General features: G+C 47.0%; 1 protein-coding gene and 1 non-coding gene across 3 annotated transcripts in view; both read right to left on the bottom strand.

Moving 5' to 3' along the window:
• The window catches only part of LARGE1 (LARGE xylosyl- and glucuronyltransferase 1), a 587572-nt gene that overhangs the window by 362002 nt on the left and 201362 nt on the right, over nt 1–24208 (bottom strand). The window lies entirely within an intron of this gene.
• LOC116761419 lies at nt 13217–13354 on the bottom strand. The gene has a single exon (XR_004351987.1). It is a non-coding gene; the product is annotated as a small nucleolar RNA SNORA76 (small nucleolar RNA).

Here is a 24208-nt window from a genome sequence, read left to right as displayed (position 1 = left end):
CACTCAGTCCTCCCAACCACCCCAGATGGAGGCATCTGCAGCCCCAGTCAACCCTTGAAGATGCTGGTACCCAAGTTAGTACACCCAGTAATCAACAGGAGACGGAATTCAAACACACTCCATGCTCCTTAGACTAGAGACCATGGGGGAGGGAAAGAGAGCATGGAGGTGAGAGAGAAAAAAAAAAAGAGGGAGAAGCATCCTTTTCCCCTTAGGTGAGATGGCAGACACGAAAAGGCAAAGAAATCAGAGAACAGGGAAGAGAAAAAAGGGGTGGGCTGGGTAGAGAGATCCCGAGACCTTGACAAAGGCAACCAAGTTGAAGGTCAGCATTTGGACCATCTCCCATCTGGCCTAGTGGGTCCCTCTAGCCAGCGAGGCCAGCCCTGGGAGGGGGTCCCGCTGGGCTGGTCCTCCCACACAGCATCTATCCACCCAACACTCTTCTGGACTCATCCAGCACCACAAAGCCACTGCCTCTGCACAGAACAGGGGCTCCTATGGACCCTGCTTTGGATCCTCTTCAAAGCACGAGGGTCCGTTTCTAGTTCCAGAAGCTGCGTTAGAGCCGGTGAGGCAGCAGGCCCGACGGCCCTCGCCTGGGGAGGCCCAGCCTGACTGTGCGGCCCTGGCAGTTGCACACATCACCCTCTGGCTTGAGAACAGAGTAAATTTCTGCGGACGTTATCAGGAGAGAATGAATACTGAAACCCCACAAGGACTCCATGCCGTTGCTTTCCACACGCTGTAAGCGGAGGTGGAGGCATCCCCAACCGCAACGTGTTAATCCAATTGACATTTGGGGGAGGAGAAGGAGAGGCTGCTGGTCAGGAAGAGCGGTTTCACACTTTTCCAAAAGATGGGAAGAAGGGGAGAATTAAAAATAGATTTGGTGTTGCCTTAACACTACAAGCCACGCACACGACACTGATCAGAGAGAATCAGTGTGGCTGAGTATGGGACGCGGCGGTACCAGTGGACTCATTTCTCACCAGCAAATATTGACTGTGCAATAAGAACGCCTGTGAGCCCAAGACTGGAACACGGCCCTTCACAGGCCAGGAGTGGGCAAGTCAGCAAGCAAAATACATGCCTGTCGGCTCACGAGCGTACACCTCTCTACATGCTCAACACAAAAACTGGCCAAGCCCCATTCATCTCTCCTAAGCCTCCCGGTGTGTCGTGGCCCATCACGGCTGATTTTTAACAAGCAGTGGCAAAGGTTATGACTCCTCTTAACACTTGACCTCCTCCTGTTCTCTGGGCCCTTCGATGGTTCTGACATGGACCCAACGGGAGACCCCTAAGGAACCAGGGAGGGCCAGGGCCTGGGAGGGGGGGGTCCCTGCTCTTCTCCAGGCAGCACCAAGAACTCTGGGGGAGCAGGACTCTTCCTGCCTCTGCACCCACGTTCCTTCTTCTGTGTTTCAGTTTCTGTAATATACCTTTAAAGGCAAGCATCTCCCTTGTTATTCCAATAATTCATTCCTGAAAATAAAATGTCGTGTGCCACAAAGCTAACAGGGAACCAATTTCCCACAATTTTCACTGGGAAAAGTTATAATTAAATTTATAAATTAAGATTGTAATTAAAACTTAACAATGCATTAGATGTGACGCCAACTCCCTCCCCTCCCGATTTCCTAAAATGAAATAAAGACATCATAAACATAAAACACCTGTACAGAAGTGACAAATTCTCTTGCGAGGATGTAAAAATGCTAAAAAAAAAAACAAAAAAAACCCGGTGCTTCCTGATCAGAACACCGTCCACGCGGCTGTCAGCGTGAGGCCGCCACCTGGCTGTTCTCATCTCCGGCAGCACCCCAGGCCCACATCCCCAGTTTGTTGGTGCTTGGAGGCTTCTCAGAATGTCTACACACAGTTCCAATTTTCTACCAGTTGTATCTGGTCTAGGACTTAATACTTACCGTAATACATTACCTTATTTAAAATAGTATATTGATTTTTGCAGCATAAACATTTTCCCTATGTAAACATCATCCCCCGAAATATGCTATCGAGATATGTACTTTGTATAAAGTTTAGGTATTTAAAAACGGGGCAGCAGCATTATCCACAGTCCCCCGCTCCCCATAAGGTGGAAGAACCCAAATATTCATCCAAAGATGAAGGGATAAACAGAATGCGGTGCCTGCATACGAGGGCACATCACTCAGCCTTGAGAAGGAGGGAAATTCTGACACATGCCACTGGGTGCACGAACCTTAATGATGTTTTGCCAAATAAAATAAGCCAGACCCGAAAGGACAAATAATGCCCTATTCCACATATGTGAGGTACTTACAATAGGCAAATTTATGGAAATCAAGTAGAACTGAGGTTATCAGGGGCTGGTGGAGGGGAAATGAGAAGTTGCAGTGATGAACCAGTTTTGGAAATGAATCGTGGTGATGGTTACACAACACTGTGAATGTCCTTAATGCCATGGAAGGTACACTTAAAAATGGTTGAAGTGGTACATTTTGTCATGTATGTATATATATCGTTTTGGGGTTTTTTTTCGGTTTGGTTTTTTTTGGTTTTTCTTTTGGGCCGTGCCACGCAGCATGCAGGATCTTAGTTCTCCAACCAGGGATCAAATCTGGGCCCCGTGCAATGAAAGCACGGAGTCCTAACTACTGGACCACCAGGGAATTCCCTATGTTATGTATACTTTATGACAATTAAAACAAGAGGCATTCTACTTGGAAAACCTCAACCCCGAAGTAGGCTGTAGGTAGTAGGTTATCAATATCTGGACGTGGTAAATTTTGGAATGAGTTTTTCTTGGTGACATAGCAGCTTAGTAAATGGCATATGGAATGTTAGAAAGGAGGGCTCATTGGTGAGAGAAGGTTTTCAAGAAATGTGGGCTGGCTAAAATATTTCAGAGGTTCTCTCCTCCTTTTCATAAACATACTGAAAACCTAGAGAGATTGGAATCACCATCCTTAGTGATGCCATCCCAGGGGTGATCCCTAAGCAGTCTTGTTTCTAGCCTCTGTTTGGAAAGACCGCTCTCTGTTTGCCTCATACCAGCTACGAGGGTGAGAGCAATGGTCCCTATAACATCGCTATGCCTGCTTCTCATGAGCCTGTTTGCAAGGTGCTGGCCAGAGCATCTGAAATGACAGAAGGCAGAGATACGGATATTGTTCAGGTTGCTTGAATCACCTGATGCCTCCTGACTGATGAAGAGTGAGGATGTAGTGGGAAGTTAACCCTTTTTCACCTCAAACTTTTTTGGCCGCTACTGTTACCTAACGAAATCATCTAAGATTTTTGCATGACCCAATTGATTTAGGTAAACTCGCACAAAAAAAAAGAAATAGGATTAGGTAGTCCCCCTTGGTCCCTTCCAACTATAAAAGTTGACACTTAACCTTATCTCTGAAATGGCTAGTTGTAGTCTTTGCATGGCTGGCACTGACTCTGGGGTGGAGAGGCCAGGATGGGGAATCAAAGAAATCAGAGTTTGGGACTATCATTTGAGACTAAGAGAAGTAGTTAAGTCCTCATTGGGCATCTTCTGTGGATGGTGTTGAGTCCTTTCTGCCCTATATTCAGTTCAGCAAAAATCACCGTGTCCCATAACATAGTGCCAGACAGCTGGACTAACTTTCTTAACAACCAACCAACCACCACCTGAGGCAGGAGAGGAAGGGACCACACATTCTATGACTTTTTTTTTCAAGATTTTTCCCTAACATTTTCTTATGAGAGTTTTCAAACATACAGTAACGGTAAAAGAATTTTACAGTGAACATGTATATCCCTACACCTACATTCTACCATTATTAACATCTTACCACACTTGCTATATCATACCTACCTATCCTTCTAGTCATCCATCAACCCATTTTTTAAATGCATTTCCAAACAATAAGTTACTCGTCAGCCCATTATTCTCTAGCCACTTTGGTATGTACAGCACTAACTTGGGTTTAATAAAGTTACATACAACGAAATGCACAGACCAACCACTGGTGAGTTTTGACAAATATCTGTACCTATGTAACCCAAACCACCTTTAAGATACAGACCATATTGGGCTAATGATGTAATTCACTCAACCGACTTCCCACTCAACCTCTGCCCACACTCCCCACATGTAAGCACTTTTTAAATTTATTTCCATTATAAATTGGTTCTTCCCATCCCAGAACTTCGTCCATTAGGAATCAAATATATAATCTTTTGGGTACGCCTTCTTTCAGAGTGTAACATTAGTGCGATTCACCCACGTTGTTGCATGTATCAGCTGTCTGGCTTTTTGTACTGCTCAGTATGAGCTATGTCGTCATATTAATATATCACATTTATCCATTCTCTTATTGACGAGCACCAAGGTTGTTTGCAGTTTGGGCAACAACTACAATTGGAACGGAAGAGTCAGAGGACAGGTGTCTATTTAGTTTTATAAGAAGCTGCCAGACTTCTTTTCAAAGCAGATGAACCCTTTTATATTCCCACCAATAAAGTATGAGAGTTTCAGTTGTACCACATCCTTGCCAACATTTGATGTTGTCAGTCTTTTTCATTTTAGCCATTTTCTGGTGGGTTTGTGGTGGCATCTCATGGTAGTTTTTCCTGGCTTTCTGTGGGGTCCTCAAGCTTTTTCTTTAGAATTCCATTGATTTGCTGATGGTGTTTTTCAGTGTATCTCTTTGTATGGCTTTTGGAGTGGTTGCCCTAAATATTGCATTATATTTACATAACTTAGCAACGCCTACTAGGGCAGACAGCTTACTAGTTTGAGTGAAGTGCAGAAACCTTACCTCCCTCTGTTTCCCTTTATCCTCTCCCATTTACAATAGGATTGTTGTAACATTTCCCCTACATACACTGAGAGACAAATCAGACATTCTCCAAATGCCTTTACATCTTGGACACCTACTGTGAAACTTAGTTTTCACCAAGCAGATACACCTGTGTGAGATTAGACGCAAAAATGAACATCAGGGGGTAGGGCAGCTCTTCTGTTGCCTTGACTCTTTTCTGGCAAGTATAAGTAAGAGATATTTGGTATTTTCCAGAGGCATCTGTGATTAGATCCTCGAGTTCAGTCCTGAACTTCATGAGTACCAAAAAACATGGTGCCCGTGCTGCCCTCACAGGTCCCAGCAGACAAGGTGGTCCGTATGGGGAGAGGTGTCCCAGTGGCTTCTTAACCACAGTTTCCCTGGCGATCTGGTTCTGGGAGGTTCCAAGAACTGCCCCTCAGCTGACAGTCTATGCCTCTAGCTTCTCCTGGAATTCTGCAAGGCACCTAATAATGGCAACAAGTTCTTTTCTGCTTAAACTCATGCATTCTCTAGTCTGTAACTGAACTCTAATAGATGGGAGTCCCATGACTAATTACTGGCAGAGTGGAGATCAAAAACCCTGATCTCTGCTCTTTCTTCTACTAGTGCGCTACTAGAGTCTCTCTCTTGACGACGTTCTTCAAAGAAGAGTTGAAAGTCCCATGTTCTATTTTGAGAACGTGCACTGGGAATGAAATGTTTGTATTTCTATGTCATCTCCTTTGTCCACTTTCCCACACCTGCTGTCATCATTACGTGGGTTGCTTTAACCACTACTCAGGAGCCAGACACTGTGGGTACTTCCCAGGCAGCACAGTGGTGACAACAATGAGAGTATTTTTCTGCTCTGCCTTGTGACTGCAGTTGAATTAATCAAGACATTTCTTTCTAAAAAGATTGAACTCACTCTAGGAAACAGAGAAGAATGTAATCTAAAGTGGCTTCCCATACTTACCTGCATGTGGACAAACCCGGAACTTAGAACCCAAAGATCTAGAAATCACAGCCCAGCTACATCCCAGCTTGGGCTACTGATCAAGCATTTTTTGAGCTTCCACTGCTCTAGCTCCATTGGCTTCCTTGCTGTGACAAACATATTTGGTCTTTGTGCCCAGTTCCTGGCACACAGCTCCTAAAACCCTTGGAATTCTGGCATGATGAGTGTCTTGTGTATGCTAATGAGATGACTGGTGACTGGGGACCCCTAGAGAGCGTTAGGATGGGGTCTGGTCACCAGAAAGACCAAGGCAGGATTAGAGGGTTGCAACTTTCAGCCCCACCCCATGCCCAATGCCCAGGGAGGGGAGAGGGGCTGGAGACTGAGTTAAGCACCAATGACCAGTGACTCAATCCATCATGCCTGCACAATGAAACCTCCATAAACCCCCTAAGTGACACGGTCCAGACAGCTTCCAGGTTGATGGACACATCACGGTCCTGGGAGAGGCACGCCTACAGAGGGTGCATATGTGATCCCTGCCTTGTTCCCGACTTGTATCCTTTAATAATAAACCAGGGAGAGTAAGTAAAGCACTTCCCTGAGTTCCAAAGATGGGGGGGTTGTGGAAACCCCCTGAATTTGTACCCAGTTGAGCAGAAGTGCAGGTGCCAACCTGAGATATGTGACTGGAATCTGAAGGGGGGACAGTCGTGTGGAACTGAGCCCTTAAGCCATGGGGTCTGAACTAACTTTGGATAGTTAGTGCAAGCAGTAAATCGTGGGACAACCAGTTGGAGTCCTGAGAGTCAGAAAACTGGTGTGGGAAGAAACTCCCAAGCATTCGCTCTCATAGTGCTGTAGGTAAAAGCTGTGTAGACCTGTTCCTCCAATAAGACAAGCACAGTCCTGCCACAGGACCTTTGCATCTGCAATTTCCTCTGGCTGGAACCTGCATCCTTTTGTTATCTGTATGGCGAGCACCCTCACTTCACTCTAGCGTTTACTCAAAAAGCCTTCCATGATACCTGGCATATCTTGAATTTTTTTCTTATAGCACAGATATGATTCCATCTTATAACCAGTCATCCCTTGATATCTGTGGGGGACCGGTTCCGGGACCTGCCCGTGAATGACAAAATGTCAAGTCCCTTATATAAAATGGCATCGTATTTAACCCACACCCCCTGTGTAGTTTACGTCACTTCTAGATTACTTATGTCGCCTAATACAACGTAAATGCTGTGTAAACAACTGTTGATGTGCAGCAAATTCAAGTGTTGCTTTTTGAAATTTTCTGGAATTTTTTTCCCCAGAGTATTTTTGATCTATGGTTGGTTGAATCCATGGATGTGAAACCTGCAGATACGGATGGCCAACTGTACCTATTTTCCACTTCAGTATTCCCAGTATATGGAATGGTGACGGGCACATAGTAGGAGCTCAATAAATCTGAAGAGTGAACGCATGCCACCTGTCGGCACGTTTAATGGGGACCCAAGGCCCTCATCTCTAAACCTGAGGTCACAACGCTGACCTCTGACAACGGTCGTAAATATTAACTGAGATGGATTATACAAAAAGCCATGACAGTGAAACATGTGCCCAGCACGTGGTGGATATTTTAAAAATGTACTAATTCTAGGACAAACTGTTCTTCACATTCTAACATCTCTGAAATCAAGTAGCCTCCAGCAATAACTAGAGAGCATACAGCAGTGGTAACACAGCTGCACCGCTAGCACATTCACAACAGGTGTCAGTGGCTTCCATGAAAATCCTGGAGACAGTGGTGGGGGCGGGGGGGGGGGGTCACTTTTTAACCCCTATGCCCCACATGGTTGTGGCAAGGGGCAGGTGGAGGGTCCAGTGTGTCCACAACATTCCCAAAAGAGGAGCCAGGAGTAAGCTAGCTCCACAGCGCTGCAAAGTGGGTACAAATGCTTTCTCAGGATTCTTACAAGCGATCTGATTCTCACAATGACATGGAGGACAGTACAATAGAGAAAACACAGACGGCAATGACACTGTAGAGAAGGGATTCCAAAGAGTGAGGCTCAATGCGAAGAAGCTTTAAGAATACCTGAACTGGGACTTACCTGCTGGTGCAGTGGTTAAGAATCCACCTGCCAATGCAGGGGACACGGGTTCGAGCCCTGATCGGGGAAGATCCCACATGCCACGCAGCAACTAAGCCCCTGTGCCACAACTACTGAGCCTGCGCTCTAGAGCCCACGAGCCACAACTACTGAGCCCACATGCCACAACTTCTGAAGCCCACGTGCCTAGAGCCTGTGCTCCGCAACAAGAGAAGCCACTGCAATGAGAAGCCCACGCACCGCAATGAAGAGTAGCCCCTGCTCGCCGCAACTAGAGAAAGCCTGTGGGCAGCAATGCAGCCAAAAATAAATTAATTAATTTTTAAAAAATACCTGAACCAACATGCTTGCCCATATTTTCCTTCATATGTAGGCATAGCAGTAAAATATGATAAAACCCACCTAACTAGGTCTAAAAGGGTTCTTTCAATAAGTACGGGTATATATGTATAGCTGATTCACTTTGTTATAAAGCAGAAACTGACACTCCATTGTAAAGCAATTATACTCCAATAAAGATGTTAAAAAAATTAAAAACAATAAGTATAAAAGATTCAAAAGGATGAGAAAGCATTGTGTCACAGCTTAATTAAAAGCCTTTTTAAGTTTCTTGGCTTTATATAAAATAATGGTGTGTCTTACAATTGGCAGCATCTAAGATTAGGTGATATAGGAGATTTGTTTGAGAAAAAAATTGAAACAAAACTCTAATGCACTCTTGACCTCAGATATTTCTCTACTAGTTCATCCATTGACTTAATATTCCTGTATTGAATTCCCATGTCTATTTTCAGGCCTAATTTACATCGCACGTTTTCCGGGGGGGAAAGAAACAAATCTGGGTGTTTCTCAAGGACAATGATCTCTTGAAGGGCTGTCCTGGGGCCATCAGTATCAGTATCATCTGGAAACTTCTTAGAAATGCACAGCCTTAGGGCCCCCCAAGTCTCCTAAATCAGAAACTGGGGGAAGGGGGAGTTGTTAGAACCAGCCCTCCAGCTGATTCTGATGGAGTCTAGAGTCTGAGAAGCCCTATTTCAGGAAAATCATCCAGCACCATACGCCAGCAGCTTGATCACTCAAGTGTAACTACTCACTGAAGTTTAACTAAAATGTCCTGGGAGGGCTTCCCTGGTGGCGCAGTGGTTGAGAGTCCGCCTGCCGATGCAGGGGACACGGGTTCGTGCCCCTGTCCGGGAAGATCCCACACGCCGCAGAGCGGCTGGGCCCGTGAGCCATGGCGGCTGAGCCTGCGCGTCTGGAGCCTGTGCTCCGCAACGGGAGAGGCCACAACAGTGAGAGGCCCGTGTATCACCAAAAAAAAAAAAAAAAAATGTCCTGGGAATTCATCCTATGCCAGGCATCGTGTTGGGGGACAGATGCTGCCTCGAAATCTGAAGAGGTACGTGGGCAAATGACTAAATACAATATAAAATGGAATGAAATGAAGGCTGATGGAGGTGCCAAGACCACACTCCATTCAGGGGATGGAGGACAGATTCTGATTCAAGAGTCCGGGTGGACTTCTCAGAGGAGGTGGCAATGTAGGGAAAGAAGGTTTTGGATAGGTTTTCTATGGTAGAGGAGAGAGATGCACTAAGGAACGAGGACAAGCAGAGGGCGAGAGAACATTCAGAGCCCCATGAGCATAGGGGGCCATCACTCAGGTGTGCTCTGAAATCTGATTAATTTGACATCCACTCCCCCCCACCCCACCTTTACATGCTCACCATGGATTCCACTTGTGGCAAGGCCGGCCAAGTTGCCAGCCCAGAGCCACTCTCCCTTGTCTGCTTAGGAAGAGAACCTGGCTTCCATTCAGGGGAGTGAAGCAGCCAGAGAAAAGACTGTATACCCGACAGCCTCTAGGGCAGCTGAGCATGGCTGTGGGACTTCAGGAAGGCCACCCAGAGGCAGTTTGCCCTCTGAGATGTGTGCCCGTCCTGGCCTTCTCCCTGCTTCTTCTTGGCTGCTGGCCTACAAGGATGTTGACACCCAAGACCCACGATGGACACTGAGGTGCTTTGGCGCACAGCTGAGGATGGGAGAATTGCAAGATAATATCCTGGGATCTAGCGATACTGTTAAACTACCGCACCACGCTACACTGCCAACACCCTGACTTCTCGGATGTGACAGAAAAATTAGCTTCCCTCTGGTGAAACCACTGTTACAGGGAACCTGCCGTCAAGCCATCGAGCCTAACTGTCACTGGTGCACCACTCTCTTTCCAACGGCCTCCTATGAACCTGCAAAACTCCAGGTTCTTCCTCCTCTTGCGGAATAGCTCTGCCCCCCCTCCCCATCTTCCTCTCCACCTGCTGCCATTCTTCTTGAGAACATTATCACAGACCCGCCCAACCCTCTAGACTGACGGCAAAATAAGGGCATCATTTCCAAGCACCTTCGCCCACACTCCCTGTAGCACCTTCATCCCCCCTACACCTCGCTGCTCAAAGTATGACCCAGGTACCGACTACATCAGCATCACCTGGGAGCTCGTCACAAAGGAAGACTCACCAGCTCACCCCAGGCTTATGAATCAGAGTCTGCGTTTTAACAAAATCCCAGGAAATGTGTATGCCCATCACACTTTGAGAGACATTACTGTCGCCATCTTCACCTACAGCTGCTCACCTCCAGACCACAGATTGGGAAATGCGTTCTCTGGCTACACCCTCCTGTCCCTCCAGGTCTCTCGTTCTTTGTCAATCTTTCCTACAACTCTAAAAGCCACCGATACCATCCTGTATTGCTACTCACCCTTCCCTGGACAAAATAATCACCTTCACACTTCCCTGCTTTTGTTTTATTTAACTGCTTCTGCCTGGGATGCCCTCTGAAGCCTCTGACCACCCGTGGATCCACTCGCCCTTCAGTGTGCTATCAGTTCAGATGCCACCTCCAGACCATGAGTATTTTGGGGAGAGAGACTGAGTCTTCTCCATCGGCAAGGTGGTACAGCAGTGGGCTCTGGAGCCCATGCCACTTACTGGAGCACGACTGAAAACATTTAAGGCAACTTGTCTCTGCCTCAGTTTCTTCATCTGTAAAACTCAGATAATCATGGGGCCTATATTTCCCAGGGCAGTTCTATCAAGTCAAGGATGTGATAGAATGAAAGAACTAGGACCAATGTTTGGCACGTAATAACTACTTAATAAATGCTAGACATTGATTCTGGACGCCAAGCCCTAGCATGGGAGCAGACACACGGTGTGTTCTCAATAAATGTTGACTGAATCAAACTTGCAGTTTCTGCATTGACTTCTGTGTCTTCATTGTTCCTGGGCTCATGAGTCTACCATACCCACTCTTCTCCACAGCCCAGCAAAAAGTCCAAATCCAGCTCCCCACAGGGACATCATTTAGATGAAAGAACATTTTCTGCAGCCACCCCTGTCCTCAGAGCCTCACCAAGAAACAGAAGAGCAAAGCAATATACGTGTGAATTGGAAATTGTCTCTTTGCTCTCACTTCGTTAGGCTGATCTCCTGCAGTCCAACAAAGGGAATTAGACAGCAGAAGGGACAGGAAAACATGGGACCTGGACATGCTGAAGCCCAAAGGACTCAGGTCCCAGGAGGAAATGCAATTCCAGGGCCACAAGGCTGCATGGAAATCAGGACAAAGGGCTTCTCCTTGGCAATGTCTTCAAGGTAGGAGGTGTGCTCCTGCCCTGGTCCCCTGAACACCCATCAACCAGTGCCTATGAAGTGCAGCCATGGGTCTATGTGGTAGGAATAAGAAGGTGGTTACAACGCAGTCCCTGTCTGCAAGGACGACTGGGACAGACAGACAAACTGACAACTATATGGTGTGTGATAATGCTACTAAGGGTACAGGTGCAAGATGTTAGGTAGGCAAGGAGGAGAGGCACATTACCAGATCAATGGGACTGGAAAGGAAGGAGGTCCAAGGAATTCTTACAGAGAAGACCCTGAGGCTGGGTTCTGAACAGGAGTTAGCCTGGCAAACAAGGCAGGAAAAGGCATCGGAGGCAGCAAGAACACAAGATACAAAGACACATGAGGGTAGGCTGAATAATAGTTCCCAAAGATGCCCAAGTGCTCATTCTTGGAATTTGCAAATGTTACATTATAAGGCAAAAAAGACTTTGTAGGTACGATTGAAGATCGTGACATGGGGAGATCATCCGGGATTATCTGACCGGACCTGACACAATCACAAAATCCTTACAAGAGAGATGCAGGAAGAGCTGGCACCGGAGATAAAGTCATTGTGAAAACAGAAGCAGAGATTGGAGACATGCGCTTCATAGATGGAGGGAGGGGCCACAAGCCGAGGAATGCAGCCCTGCCAACACCTTGACATTAGCCCAGGGAGACTGATGCTGGGCTTCTGACCTCTAGAAGTATACAAGAATAAATCTGTATTAATTTAAGGGGCTAAATTTGTGGTAATCTGTTACAGCAGCCACAGGAAATTTATACACATACACTGTTTGAGGTACACCTTCAGGAATGTTAAAGAAAAATGTCAGAAAGAGGAAACCAGCTGAGGAGGCAAAGCCACGGGCCAAATCACAAAAGGATCTGTGTACCAGGCTGAATTATCCTCAATATGGAGCTGCTGGCTAAAGGACATCAAGCGGAGGGATGACAGAATAAGATCGCTAAAGCACTGAATTGCCGAACTTTTAGGTCTTAAATCTTAGCAATTACCACGTGCCTAATTCCCCATTTTATTGACTCTCATTTCTTTTATCATAGGCTGTAATGACTTTATGAAAAGAAGGAATAACCAGCTGGTAGATGTAACGATTTGCAGCCCCCCCGCCCCCAATGCCATTCAAATGTTTCCAAAGACGCATACCTATATTTGAAGAGCTGCAATCAGGGATGAGTACACATCAGTGGACAGCCGGACGGCACCGGAAATTGGGAGCTTTCCCCGAAATTCTGACCAGATGATTACTGTAATATGTCTAAAAAGGCCACGTGCTGAAATAACCACGCGCCGACCCCCACCCTCTAGGAAGTGGGAAGGCAACTGACACGCTGAGTGCTCACTCGGGGCCAAAAGCTTTGTGAACACTGTGCCTCGCTGGTTCTCTGAGGATGTACGATCGTTACCCTCTGGGCACACTCTCGGTGCCACTGGGGGATCCCCGAGTCTCGTGTGACCAAGCCCCATTCCCCCAGCACAAGGCCCATCAGAGAACCCAGGCAGAGGAGACCATCCCTCTGTCCTGCACCCACAAGCCTCTGCCCAGGGTCTGCACACAGAACGGGCTTTACACATACAACTGCAGCCACTCCCAGGCTCCCTGCCCTCCTACCCTCTCTGTGCATCACATCCTCCCTGCAACACCCGCCTCTTCAAGGCCTCTGTCAGCCGTGCCCTCTGCCGAATGTCACTTGTTGCCAAAGGAATCACCTAGGTGGCATCTAAGCAGCCCCGTATCTGAACAAGCTGGATTTGCTCTGGCACTGCCTCCTGACCCCTGAGGCCACGGGACAGGCCCTGCAGAGGTTCCAAGGCAGTGCCTTGGCTGTGGCCAAAGCAGGGGACCCACAGGGAATGGTGCTCAATGGAATGATTTCAAACACCGCCAGCCCTCCCTGGACCTCAGTTAAAATAGAGGGTCACTGCCTTCCCACCACCGCTCAACTCCCTCCCAAATGGGACACCCCACAAACTGAAAGCCACGTCCGCTTTCCAGGCAGCTGACATTTCCCACAGCCCCAGAGGGCTCTGTGGTATTAAAACACCCAAGATGCCTGACAACGCTGGATACGTGTGGAGTCTTCAATTTGAGCTGCTGTAAACAGCGCTGCTGTGAAGCCCTCTGACAGGCTCCACTCTACCCAGCTCCACCTTTTCCTTTAGAATCTGTATGTGAGAACAGTACATTCCTAAAAATAGAATCACTGAGTTAAAGGCTAAGCACGATTTATAGTTCTTGGGATGAACCAACAGTTATTCTCCAGAAAGAGCGATGCTGATGGGACCAGCAATTCAGATTCGACGGCCGTTGATGGAGCCCTGGCTTTATTCCAGCACCGAGCTAGGCACCTCACTTCTGTTCTCTTTTCAGTATCCCACAGAGCTCAGTTACCCCCATGCAACTGATGCAGAATGTGAGGCCATAAAACAAAACAACTGGCCCAGGGCAGTACAGTTCTTTTGAGACGGGGCTGGGAGAAGAATCTAAGTCCCAGGTTCCTCCAGTTCTGTGGTATCTGCTGAATTACTCAGATCTTTGAGCTTTCCCACACGACTACAACAGCTTTCATTTATTAACGATAACCAGAGGCCAGGTTCTAGACTGGGTACTTTATTACGTACACTCCTACATCCATCCAAGTCAACGAGGCAGTCGAAACAATGCTGCTGCCGCTGATGAGAATAGCACCGACCCGTTCCTGAATGCTAATGTGTTCGAGGCATTGTGCAAAGCACTTTATGTTCATCTATTATTTTAACTCTCTTAAAATCTATAAGCGAGACGTTAAGAGGCCCAGTTTATAGACGAAAGGGTTGAAGCTCAGAAAAGTGACTTCCCTTAAGGGTCCCACAGACTATAAATGGGAAATACATCCATCGATAAATGGATCTGAACACAGGGCAGTCTCCCAAACCTAAGCGTTTCATCTCAATGCTAGACTGCCCCAACAGCCGGCATCATCCGGTGGGTGGCGAGGAAGAAAGTTTCTAAAGAAGGTGGTGAGAAAAATCAGCATTCCATTTCGGTTCCTCTTCCCCACGACATGCTGGCTGTGTGTAGTTTGATCTGTGCTGCGTTTATTTCAACGCCATCCGACTGGCTGCATACAAATGCAAGTCTTTCTCTTCTGAGGGCTGCTTCCCATTATAGCAAAGGAGAATCACAAGGACCGGCCCACATCCCGACACAGGCCTCCAATGGCTAAGACAGACCCTCTCATCAGAGCCCAGGAAGGCTCCCTCTCGGGGCACCCTCTGCAGCGCAGAGGCAGGAGTAGAAAGATGAGGACTCCTAGAAAGTGGCAAAAGTAGCTCTGTACAAAGGGAACAGCATCAGGCTGGGAAGGAAGTCACAGGTTCAAGTCCCAGCTCTGCCAGCAACCCACTGCGTGACCTGGAGCAAGTAAGTCTTGGGCTCAAGAACACTAATACAATTAATAAACAACGTGATGTAATTTTGGACTCCCCTGTGGAGGGAGTGGGGGAGATTCTTAGCAAAGAATGACTCAATAGCTTTAAAGAAAGGATTCAGCAAATCAAGACAAGATGCCTGGGTCCAAGATCATTTGCACAACTAACCTACCATTAGAAGTTCTTGTTCTCAAAATGCACAGGTATAAACCCATGCATTGGCCTTTGTCTGCCCTAAGGCAGCTACCACCACAGAGTCTTCATGATCCTACACCAGCTCACATCCTGGTAACACTGCAGGTTGAAAGCAGACCGAAAAAGAAATCATTACCTCCATCATCAAGTAAGAATTCAGTCATCTCCAGGAGATCCAGAGTTGGCACACAGAGACCAATTCCAGCGGAATAATGTTATGACTAATAAAGAAATGGGAAGAAGGGGAAAAGCCACTCGCCTCCCTTACTACCCTGATATGAGTGGGATGTGCCTTTATCTTTGTCGTCCTCCTGCCAATTGCTAAGGGGACACCTCCCATGCCCTCTGGCACCAGCAGCCTGATGGTTTTACTGCGTGTCCATCAGTAAAATACACGGAATGCCCAGATGAGTAGGAACAGCACTTGACCTAAAATAACAAAATTCATAAAGTTTGGCTTGCCAGAGATGCTCTTTTCATAATAACTTTGGAAGTCTCCAGGTGTTAACAGCTGGAAATGGTTATCAGGTTCCTCTTGCTGGGGTTTACAGCTACATTTGCAGTGTACAACCGAGGTTTTCCAAGCACACAGGACTCCAGGCACATATGCATCAGCAACCCTCCACCACCACCTCTCTCCGATTGCTCTGGCTTCCCGGCCAAACTTACTCCCTGCTCCCAGTTCTTTGGAATCAAAGGAACTTTTTTTAAAAACATCAAGCTGCTTGGGGGAAAAAAAAAGTGTCAATTTGTAAATTCCCTACTTGGCCCTGTCTACCTGCAAAGATACAGAAAAGTCCGGGGGAAGGAAAAGAAGAAGAGGATTGTGTTTCTCTTTTTAGTTTCCAGATGGAGCTGACTCCCACTGGCTACCCACACACCCAAGTGGCTGATGTCAGTCTTGTGATTTTAGTAGTACTGTGCAGGCCTTGGGCAAGTACCCCCATGAAAATCAACAACAGCGAGCACATCTGAGAAAGCCAGAGAGATAAAAAATGAGGGAACCAATGTGTTCTCGGCTCTGAAAATGTCTGCAGAATCTCCAAGCAGAGACCCGTCAAATGGACATTTGGGCACATGTGCCAGCTGGGCCAAGCCAAGGTTTTTCAGAGGTAGAGACACTCGAGCAGGCTGACGAAGCCTGAAGGGCTGAGAGCGATGCAACCCCAAATACCACCTTGTAGGACCCTTAGGAAAAAGCTCTTTGACCATTTCCCAGGATGGATAGCTCAGGACTCAACCACCGCATGGCCTGGAGGAGAAAAAGTGCTTTCAGTGGAGCCTAGCACTGCCATGTGACCAGGCTGCACAGACTGAAGAGAAGCTGCTGGTGCTCAGAGGAGCTGGCATTTATAAAGGAATCTAGTTAACATGACGGTACACCAGACCCTGAGTCTACCCACCAGAAAGGGTGCCACAGAAGGTGGCAGTGGTAGTGAATGTGTCCACAGAGACCTGGATGGAGATGCCAGCCTGGACCTGTTTTACTTGGCTTTGCCAGGATGCCTGCCCTGTGCCACACACCTTAACCTAGACATCATATGACAACATGTCTCCTGAGTCACTGTACCTCTTCAGGTGACTGTCACATTGGAGTAGGTTTCTAGGGCTGCCATAACCAAGGACCACAGAGTGTCTTAAGCGAGGGAAATTTACTTTCTCACAGTTCTGGAGGCTGAAAGTCCCAGAACAAGGTGTTGGCAGGGTTGGTTTCTCCTGAGGCCTCTCTCCTTGGCTTGCAGACAGCCATCTTCTCCCTGTATCTTCACATATTCCTTTCTTCCTCTGTGTCCCAATCTCCCCTTCTTATAAAGACAACGGTCATACTGGATCAGGACAGTCATACTGTCCATACTGGACAACAGTCATACTGGACGTGACCGTATTTTACCTTAATTACCTCTTTCAAGGTCCCATCTCCAAACATAGTCACATTCTGAGATACTGAGGGTTAGGATTTCAACATAAGAATGTTGAGGGGGACAAGTCAACCCATCAAAATCATTACCATCTTTATACCACTGAGGGACACGAGGCATAGGAAGTAAATGACTTCTCAAAAGACATACCACTCAGTTGTGGCAGACCTAGGATTCAACCCCATATTTCCTAGAGCCTAAAAACATGATCCTTTTGCTCCGAAAGAGCTGCCTCTGACCAGTGCTCAGGTTGCTCAAACAGCTTACCAGAGAGTCACAGATCTAAAAAGCGTGACACTGGGACTTGCACCCAGGGTCTAGATAATCTTACCCCCAGTAGTTAATTGCATCGAACACGCCAAGACTACTCAGATTAAAACTGCTCTTTGTTGAGCCAGTAACTGTCTATCATCATAACTCATTCTCCTCTATTCAGGGTTGTCCAGACACCATGATTGGGTAGCGCTACACATTCTCCACTGCAATGCACCGATTTTCAAAAACCTTCATTGCAGGCCATTCAGTGGTAGAATCAGGACAACCCTCAGGACCCCCCAACTTGATTGATGCCTGTTCTCCAAAGTGGCTTTCACGCTTCCTAACAGCCTCTTAACGGTGCCTAGTGGAAAACCTTGCATGGAGTAGTCAGCTGATAAATATCTGTTGGATACATGAATGTATGTATGCATGGCTGGAGTAGTCAAGGCGACCTCAAAAGACCCCTCCCAGTTTTAAATTCCATGATTCTGCTGCAGGAGGCGACACTGGGATTGCTGCTTGACGGCTGAAGACTGTATCAGACCCAAATCAGTACCTTTCCTTCATACAGTGTATCTCCCTTGACCCAGCCAGCAGGTCAGCGCAGCATCACCAACGGAAACGGAAATGCCCTTGAGGATAACGTCCCTTGCCCAGGTACAGCATTGACAGAGAGCCCTGGGACCAATTAAACTTTCCCCTTAGAATTAATCACAACGCTAACATGATGTTCCTTCTTCTCTTGCCGGACTCTTACGAGGTGGAAAAAAGGAGGAAAATTTCACAGTCATTATCTAACTCCACTATCCCTGGGGTCTGTGCTCCTATTTGGAAAATGCAATCGTCGTTCAACAAATGTCTGTCTGAGTAACTCTATAAGCAAAGAGTTACCATGGGCGGTTTCCAAAGAAGCGGAAGACGATAGCTCATGAAAGCAAGGCATTTACAAGTAATTCAAGGAGGTAAAACATATTCGAGAATGCAGAATAATATAATGCAAATTATATCAAAACGCGTTTAGTTTTTAAGGAGTCAGTGAATCAAAGAATTACGTGGGAAACCAAAACTGGAAATCCTGGCCTTGACCCTAGGAAATGGCTAGATCTGGGTCTAACGGATAACCATGGACATGGTTTGACCAGGGTACTCAGCAAGTTAGGAAGAACAATGGTTTAAATTAAAGACGCAGAAGCCATACTACGTGTCATGGGAAAAGGGACAAAACGGAGGTGGGGCTGCCTGGAGAAGGAAGGTGGCGCTGACAACTACAGAGCGCAGGGGGTTCCTGGGGGACCATGAATGGTCCTTTCAACTGAGGCGTTTAAGACCAGACACAATGGGCACCAGAAACCCATTCAATTCTCCTGAGCAGAGGAACAAAACGATGCAAGTGGTTTCTGAGGAATTAACAGCATTCCGACTGCACTGCTCTGACTGGAGTAGAATGGATCAAGGAAGGTGGCCCCAGCGGCGGGCATGAAGATTCGAGGGCACTGAGGAGGTCTCATACACTACAGAAAGAGAGAGCAAAGCTTTTTTTTTTTTTTTTTTTTGGAATTGGGAGGGGACACTTATTTATCTATTGAGTGTGTGTTATGTGTGAGGCATTGCTGTTGTTTGGTGGAAAAGACAGGCTTAGGCATAGGCCACAGGAAAGGGAGACCACAATCCAAACACCAAATAAAAACATACATAGTAAATTACAATAAAGGAAGGGTGGTATGGGGTGAAAACCTAGTAGAGAGGTTCAGAGAAGAGAGCCAAGTTCTTGAAAACCAGGGACACATTTCAACAGGTCATTGCCCCAACAGTGGGGTATGAGAGTAGAATATAAATATTGTGTGGTTTTCTTCTCAAAAGACCAGTTATAGTTTTTAGACATTTCCAAAGCAACAAATCACAGAACTGGAAAAGAGCACTGATAACAAACTGTTCCAAACCCTTGTTTTAGAATGTCATTCATTCATCATTTACTAAGCCCGTACTGTGTACGAGGCACCCTGCTAGGCACAGAGAAGGCATGAGCGTGCCGGGCATTGTAGGAGAGGTAACGGGATGAGAAACACCTGACTCCAACTTAATTCCCCAGAGGGGTGGCAGTTTTGCAAGGTGAACACGTGGAAACAAGAAAGAAGAGAGAAATGAGTCTGTGCTGAGGTGCAAGGGCAAAGTGTGGCCTTGGGGCTACCAAGTTTGTCAACTGCCGGAGCTGAGGGACGGAGGGATGGAAGGACAGAGGGACGGAAGGACAAATTGTAGCTGCAGCGAGAGAGTATGAAACGGAGACTCCAAGAGCAGACTGGATTGATCTCTTTCAAGGGTTCTAACCTCTGTATTACAATACTCTGCTACTACCCAGCCTCAATCCCAATTCTTCATACTTGCATTTAAATGCGTCCTAAAACACCAAATGGAATAAAAGTCTGAAGAAGGCTCTGGAAACCAGGAATGGCATTGATCATCTTACTGTAGAGAAGGGAGGTAAGCCGCCCACAGTAGACTAATTCACACGGTGCTGTTCAGAAAGAAATTCGTGCCACCTCCAGCCAAATGATATGAGCAGAAACACCCCTGAGAGCAGACAGAGAGAAAAGAGCACAGAGTAGGGGAAAGCGAGCAGAAATGTGGGGTTTAAATAAAAGTTGCTTCTTCCAGGTTTCACAAAATAAAGACAAGAGCTCATGCTTGCTGCATATTTAGTGGTGTGCCATTTTACAGACGAGGAAATTGAGGTCCAGGGAAGCAGAGTAACTTGTCCCAATCATCCAACCAGTAGAAGCTAATGCCAAGATTCAACCCCAGGTAGTTCGCCTCTACAGAGCTTTAATCACTCTCCTGTACCCCATTCAACAGCTTGTGGGGTGAAGAACAAGATGGAGGATGCTACCTTCATAGGGAAGCTAGGAACCTGGATGCCAGGCCTAACGCTGGACATGAACAGCCGTGGACCAGTAAGGATGTCAGCCTCAGTTGGAGAAATGGTCCTTCCCCGAGCATCCAAGCAGTCTCGAGGCAGAGGCAGGATCAGATGGTCCATGGGACCTGAGGCCTTCAAGGGAAGTGTTCACGGAGGCCAGGGACCCACTGGCTATGAGGCACTGCAGAATGACAGTCCGCTGGGCAACTAGGTGAGCCACACCCTCTACTCCATCATGGATGGAAAAATATCAGGAAATCTCAACTTGGCTCCAAAGATGGCCAAGGCATAGCAATGAACAGGTGGATAATTGGAGGAAACCAAGGCTGGGTAGAGTCACAGTAGTTGAGAAAGAGAGGGATGGAGGGATGGAAAGAGGGATGGAGAGGGGAGTGGAAGAATGGAGGGGCAGAGAGAGGGATGGAGGGATGGAGAGGGGAGTGGAAGAATGGAGGGGCAGAGAGAGGGATGGAGGGATGGAGAGAGGGACAGAGGGATGGAAAGAGGGATGGAGGGAGAGAAGAATGAAGGGAGAGAAGGATGGAGAGAGGGAGAATATGTGTGTGTGTGTGTGTGTGTGTGTGTGTGTGTGTGTACACACATATGGGTATCATGCAACCTACTGAGGCCAGCGACAAAAGCTAGTAACATACTAGTCTTTAAAAACAAAACAAACAACAACAACAACAAAAAAGGGGAGTAGAGGCATTAACAGGGGGAAGAAGAGCCAGTAACCTCGGCCCCCAACATCCCTCAGCAGCCTCAACCACAGTCAAGTTTAAATTATGTTCCTATGGCACAGACTCCAGTGCCTTCAGGAATTTGCCTCACGTGGCAGCTGTACTCACAGAGGTGTGTTATTTGGTGAGGGTGACAATGACAACTACGCATTTACAGCCATCTAAGCTGCCCATCCCCGTGGCTAATTTGTTTTTGTTTGTCCTCCAAAACTCCCCTCTCCATCTTGAGAGCAACGTCACATCACTTGGAGGCTGAGAACTGCTAAGAAGCTCGGAGCTTCATTTCATATCAATTTCTTATAATTAATCAGTTTTATTTAAAGAGGAGGAGGGGAAATAGATATATCTGCAGAGCAGGGAAAATGGATACAGCTTAGAGAACAATTATACATAATAGTCCCAGAAGGTTTAGCTGTTCAGATGATCATTAAAGAAATGGATGGAGTAGGTTTTTAAAAAATTTCCAGCTCCCCCTGCCTCCCCCGAATTGGATAAACAAAAACGAGAGGGCTATCTCCACTTCCTCCTGGAATCCCATTAAAATGTATCCCCAGACAGCCTTTCACTAAGAACCTCCCACCTTGGCTATGCCACTAGTATATAAATGCATCGCACCACCTCTGGCTTTTGGAAGCACATCAGTTACAGTCTGGGGTTCACTCATTACTGTAGTTATTGCTGGTTTATTTTTAAACACACCAGCCAGCACACACGCAGCTGGACACGGCGAACCAGGTTGACGCTCTATTTAATCTGACAGCTCCTTAATTATCTAGTTGGTCGTTTTGTTTTGGGCTTCCTCCCCTCCCAGGTATAAATTTCTTAAGTTAGAAATGGTAAACCCCAGTATCTGTTTATTCTTTGACAGCATTAAAAATCAGCCCCCACCAGTCAATAATGATGAACTGGACCATCTTGCAAACTGGTCCAGGCAACTGAGGACGGCCTCCTGCTTTTCTACTAAGCTGGCTAAGACAGCTGCAAGGGTATACAGTGACCGGCAGGACAGAAATGGTCTGTCTCCCTATGCTATCACATGATCACATAACTCCAAAGAAATGAAAAGGTTGATCTTTGCCTGGAAAAATGGAAGTGTCTGCTCTGGAATCAGACAAACTAGCTCAAATCTTGGTTTCTTTGCCTGTGCACCCTTGGGAATACCCCCTTCCCTCACACTAAGCCTGTGGCCTCATCTGTAAACCAGGGGAAAGAATTATACCTACTTCATAGGATCAAACGGACAAAGTCAAAATTGAGACAAAAGACACCACACTGGAGACACAGACAAGTAATAACTGTTTTGAACATATAAATGCTCAACTGATAAGTGTAATACAAATGTGTCTGAGTAACAAACCAAAGACAAGAAACCTGAAAAAATCTGCAGTGTCCAGGTAAAATGGACCATGACATCATCCCATACTGCCACCCAACTTGTCCTCACGTAGGCCCATCACCGGCCCCTCCCAGACCAACCAACAGCACACAGCAATCTGACCCACTCAAACCTCGCTCTGGCCTCCTGGGCGCCCTGAATTCCAACGTAAGCCACCTCAGATTACGGAAGGTTGCAGGATGGCGACCTCATGTGTCCTGAGCAGCGGCCTCTGAAGATGCAGAGGCGGCATGAATGAGGGGTCTTTGGGATGATCCTATCAGGAGTGGCAGGAGGGGTGGGAGAGAACTGGTCACTCAAGGCCTCACCTCATTTCATCACCACACGCCCTGCTGAGTCTGGGATCCTCAGCCCTTTACTCAGATCGAAAAAGTGAGGCCCAGCAGGTTAGTCTGCTCATCCAGCATTCCCCCTGTCCACCCCACAGTTTAGGAATGTCAACTCAGCTCTGAAGTCCACCAAGGCCCCCCGGCTCACTCCAGGTCATCCTCTGGAATTCAAGTCACAGGCAGTCCCCAACTCATGTCCTCAGGAGGCACGCTGCCAGAAGAACTCTTGTGCAAGTGGGGTAGACCAAATGAGGGCAACATGGAGAGGAAGGGGCCTGGATGCAAGGAGGGGGACCCAAAGACACACTCAGCTAGTGGGAATCCTTGTCTTCTGCTCTCTTGGTCTTTTGCATGAGAAGCTTGGGCTAAAAAGAATCAGAGTTAGGCTGTTCCTCTGAAATCCTCATTTTACACAAACAGAAAATGAGGTCTGGAGAAAAGCAAGCAACTGGGCAGCAAGGTCCTGGCCGGGGCAGGACTAGAACCCACGGTACTTACTTACCACCGGTCTTTCCCCACATCTTCACGTCAACATGAGCCATTCCACCATCCCCGGAGCCCTCCCCACTGCTCCTCAGGCACCACAGATCCCTTGCCATCCTGCTTCTTTGAGTTAATATTCCTAAGGGCAGGTTGGTACCCTGATATCGGGGTAACACCTGGGCGATTACCTCGTCCACAAGTGGTCCCTCCAGGCCAGCTGTGCTCCCATCCCTGAAACTGCAGTGGCCCTTTTGCTGACTGCAAGGCAAACATTCTTCCATGGCTTCTCCACCAACTAAAACAGGAGCTCTCAAACTTAAGTGGACATCAGAGTCACCTTGCGGGCTGGCTAAAATGTGAGAACGCAGGGCCCTACACCTCCAAGGCAGTAGGTCTGGAGTGGAGTCCAAGAATTCGCATTTCAAACAAGTTCTAGGGTCCGAAATTCTCTCTCCCAAACTCCCCCGTCCAGTAACAGGTGGCAGGGATAGAAAATCAGACCCCCATCTGCAACTCCAGTGGCATCAGACACACCAGGCTAAAGTTGCCCTACTTTCAGACACAGCTCAAATCTCTCCTGTGATCACAGACAGATGTCACTGAGCAAATGACCCCATACTGACATGCTGTGGGTCCCAGCTGGCAGTGGGCCTTCTTTTCACTGCTCTGAAACCAACACTAAGAAATATCTCTAAGCAGTTACAAACCATCCACAATTTATTGAATTTTGAGTTAATTCTCCATCACTAACTACTAATTCCAATTTCATGTTTCCCTCTAGATAAATTGTTTCAACCCTTTGCACAATCGATGCCAAATTTCTACCTCATCCCACATGCTTAAGAAGGATTCAAACAGGTAGCCCTCACTTTGTGAAATAGAAGCAAATCGTCAAATCTATTTCCATAAAGTCACTCCTATGCCCTTGGGTTGCCAGATTTAGGAGGAAAATACAGTACACCCAATAAGATTTGAATTTCAGATGAACTAAAAAATTTTTTTAGTATAAGCATGTCACACGCAATA

The sequence above is a fragment of the Phocoena sinus genome, chromosome 10 (assembly GCF_008692025.1).
Source record: "Phocoena sinus isolate mPhoSin1 chromosome 10, mPhoSin1.pri, whole genome shotgun sequence".
Taxonomy (NCBI): Eukaryota; Metazoa; Chordata; class Mammalia; order Artiodactyla; family Phocoenidae; genus Phocoena; species Phocoena sinus.
This window is presented reverse-complemented; position numbering and strand designations above follow the sequence as displayed.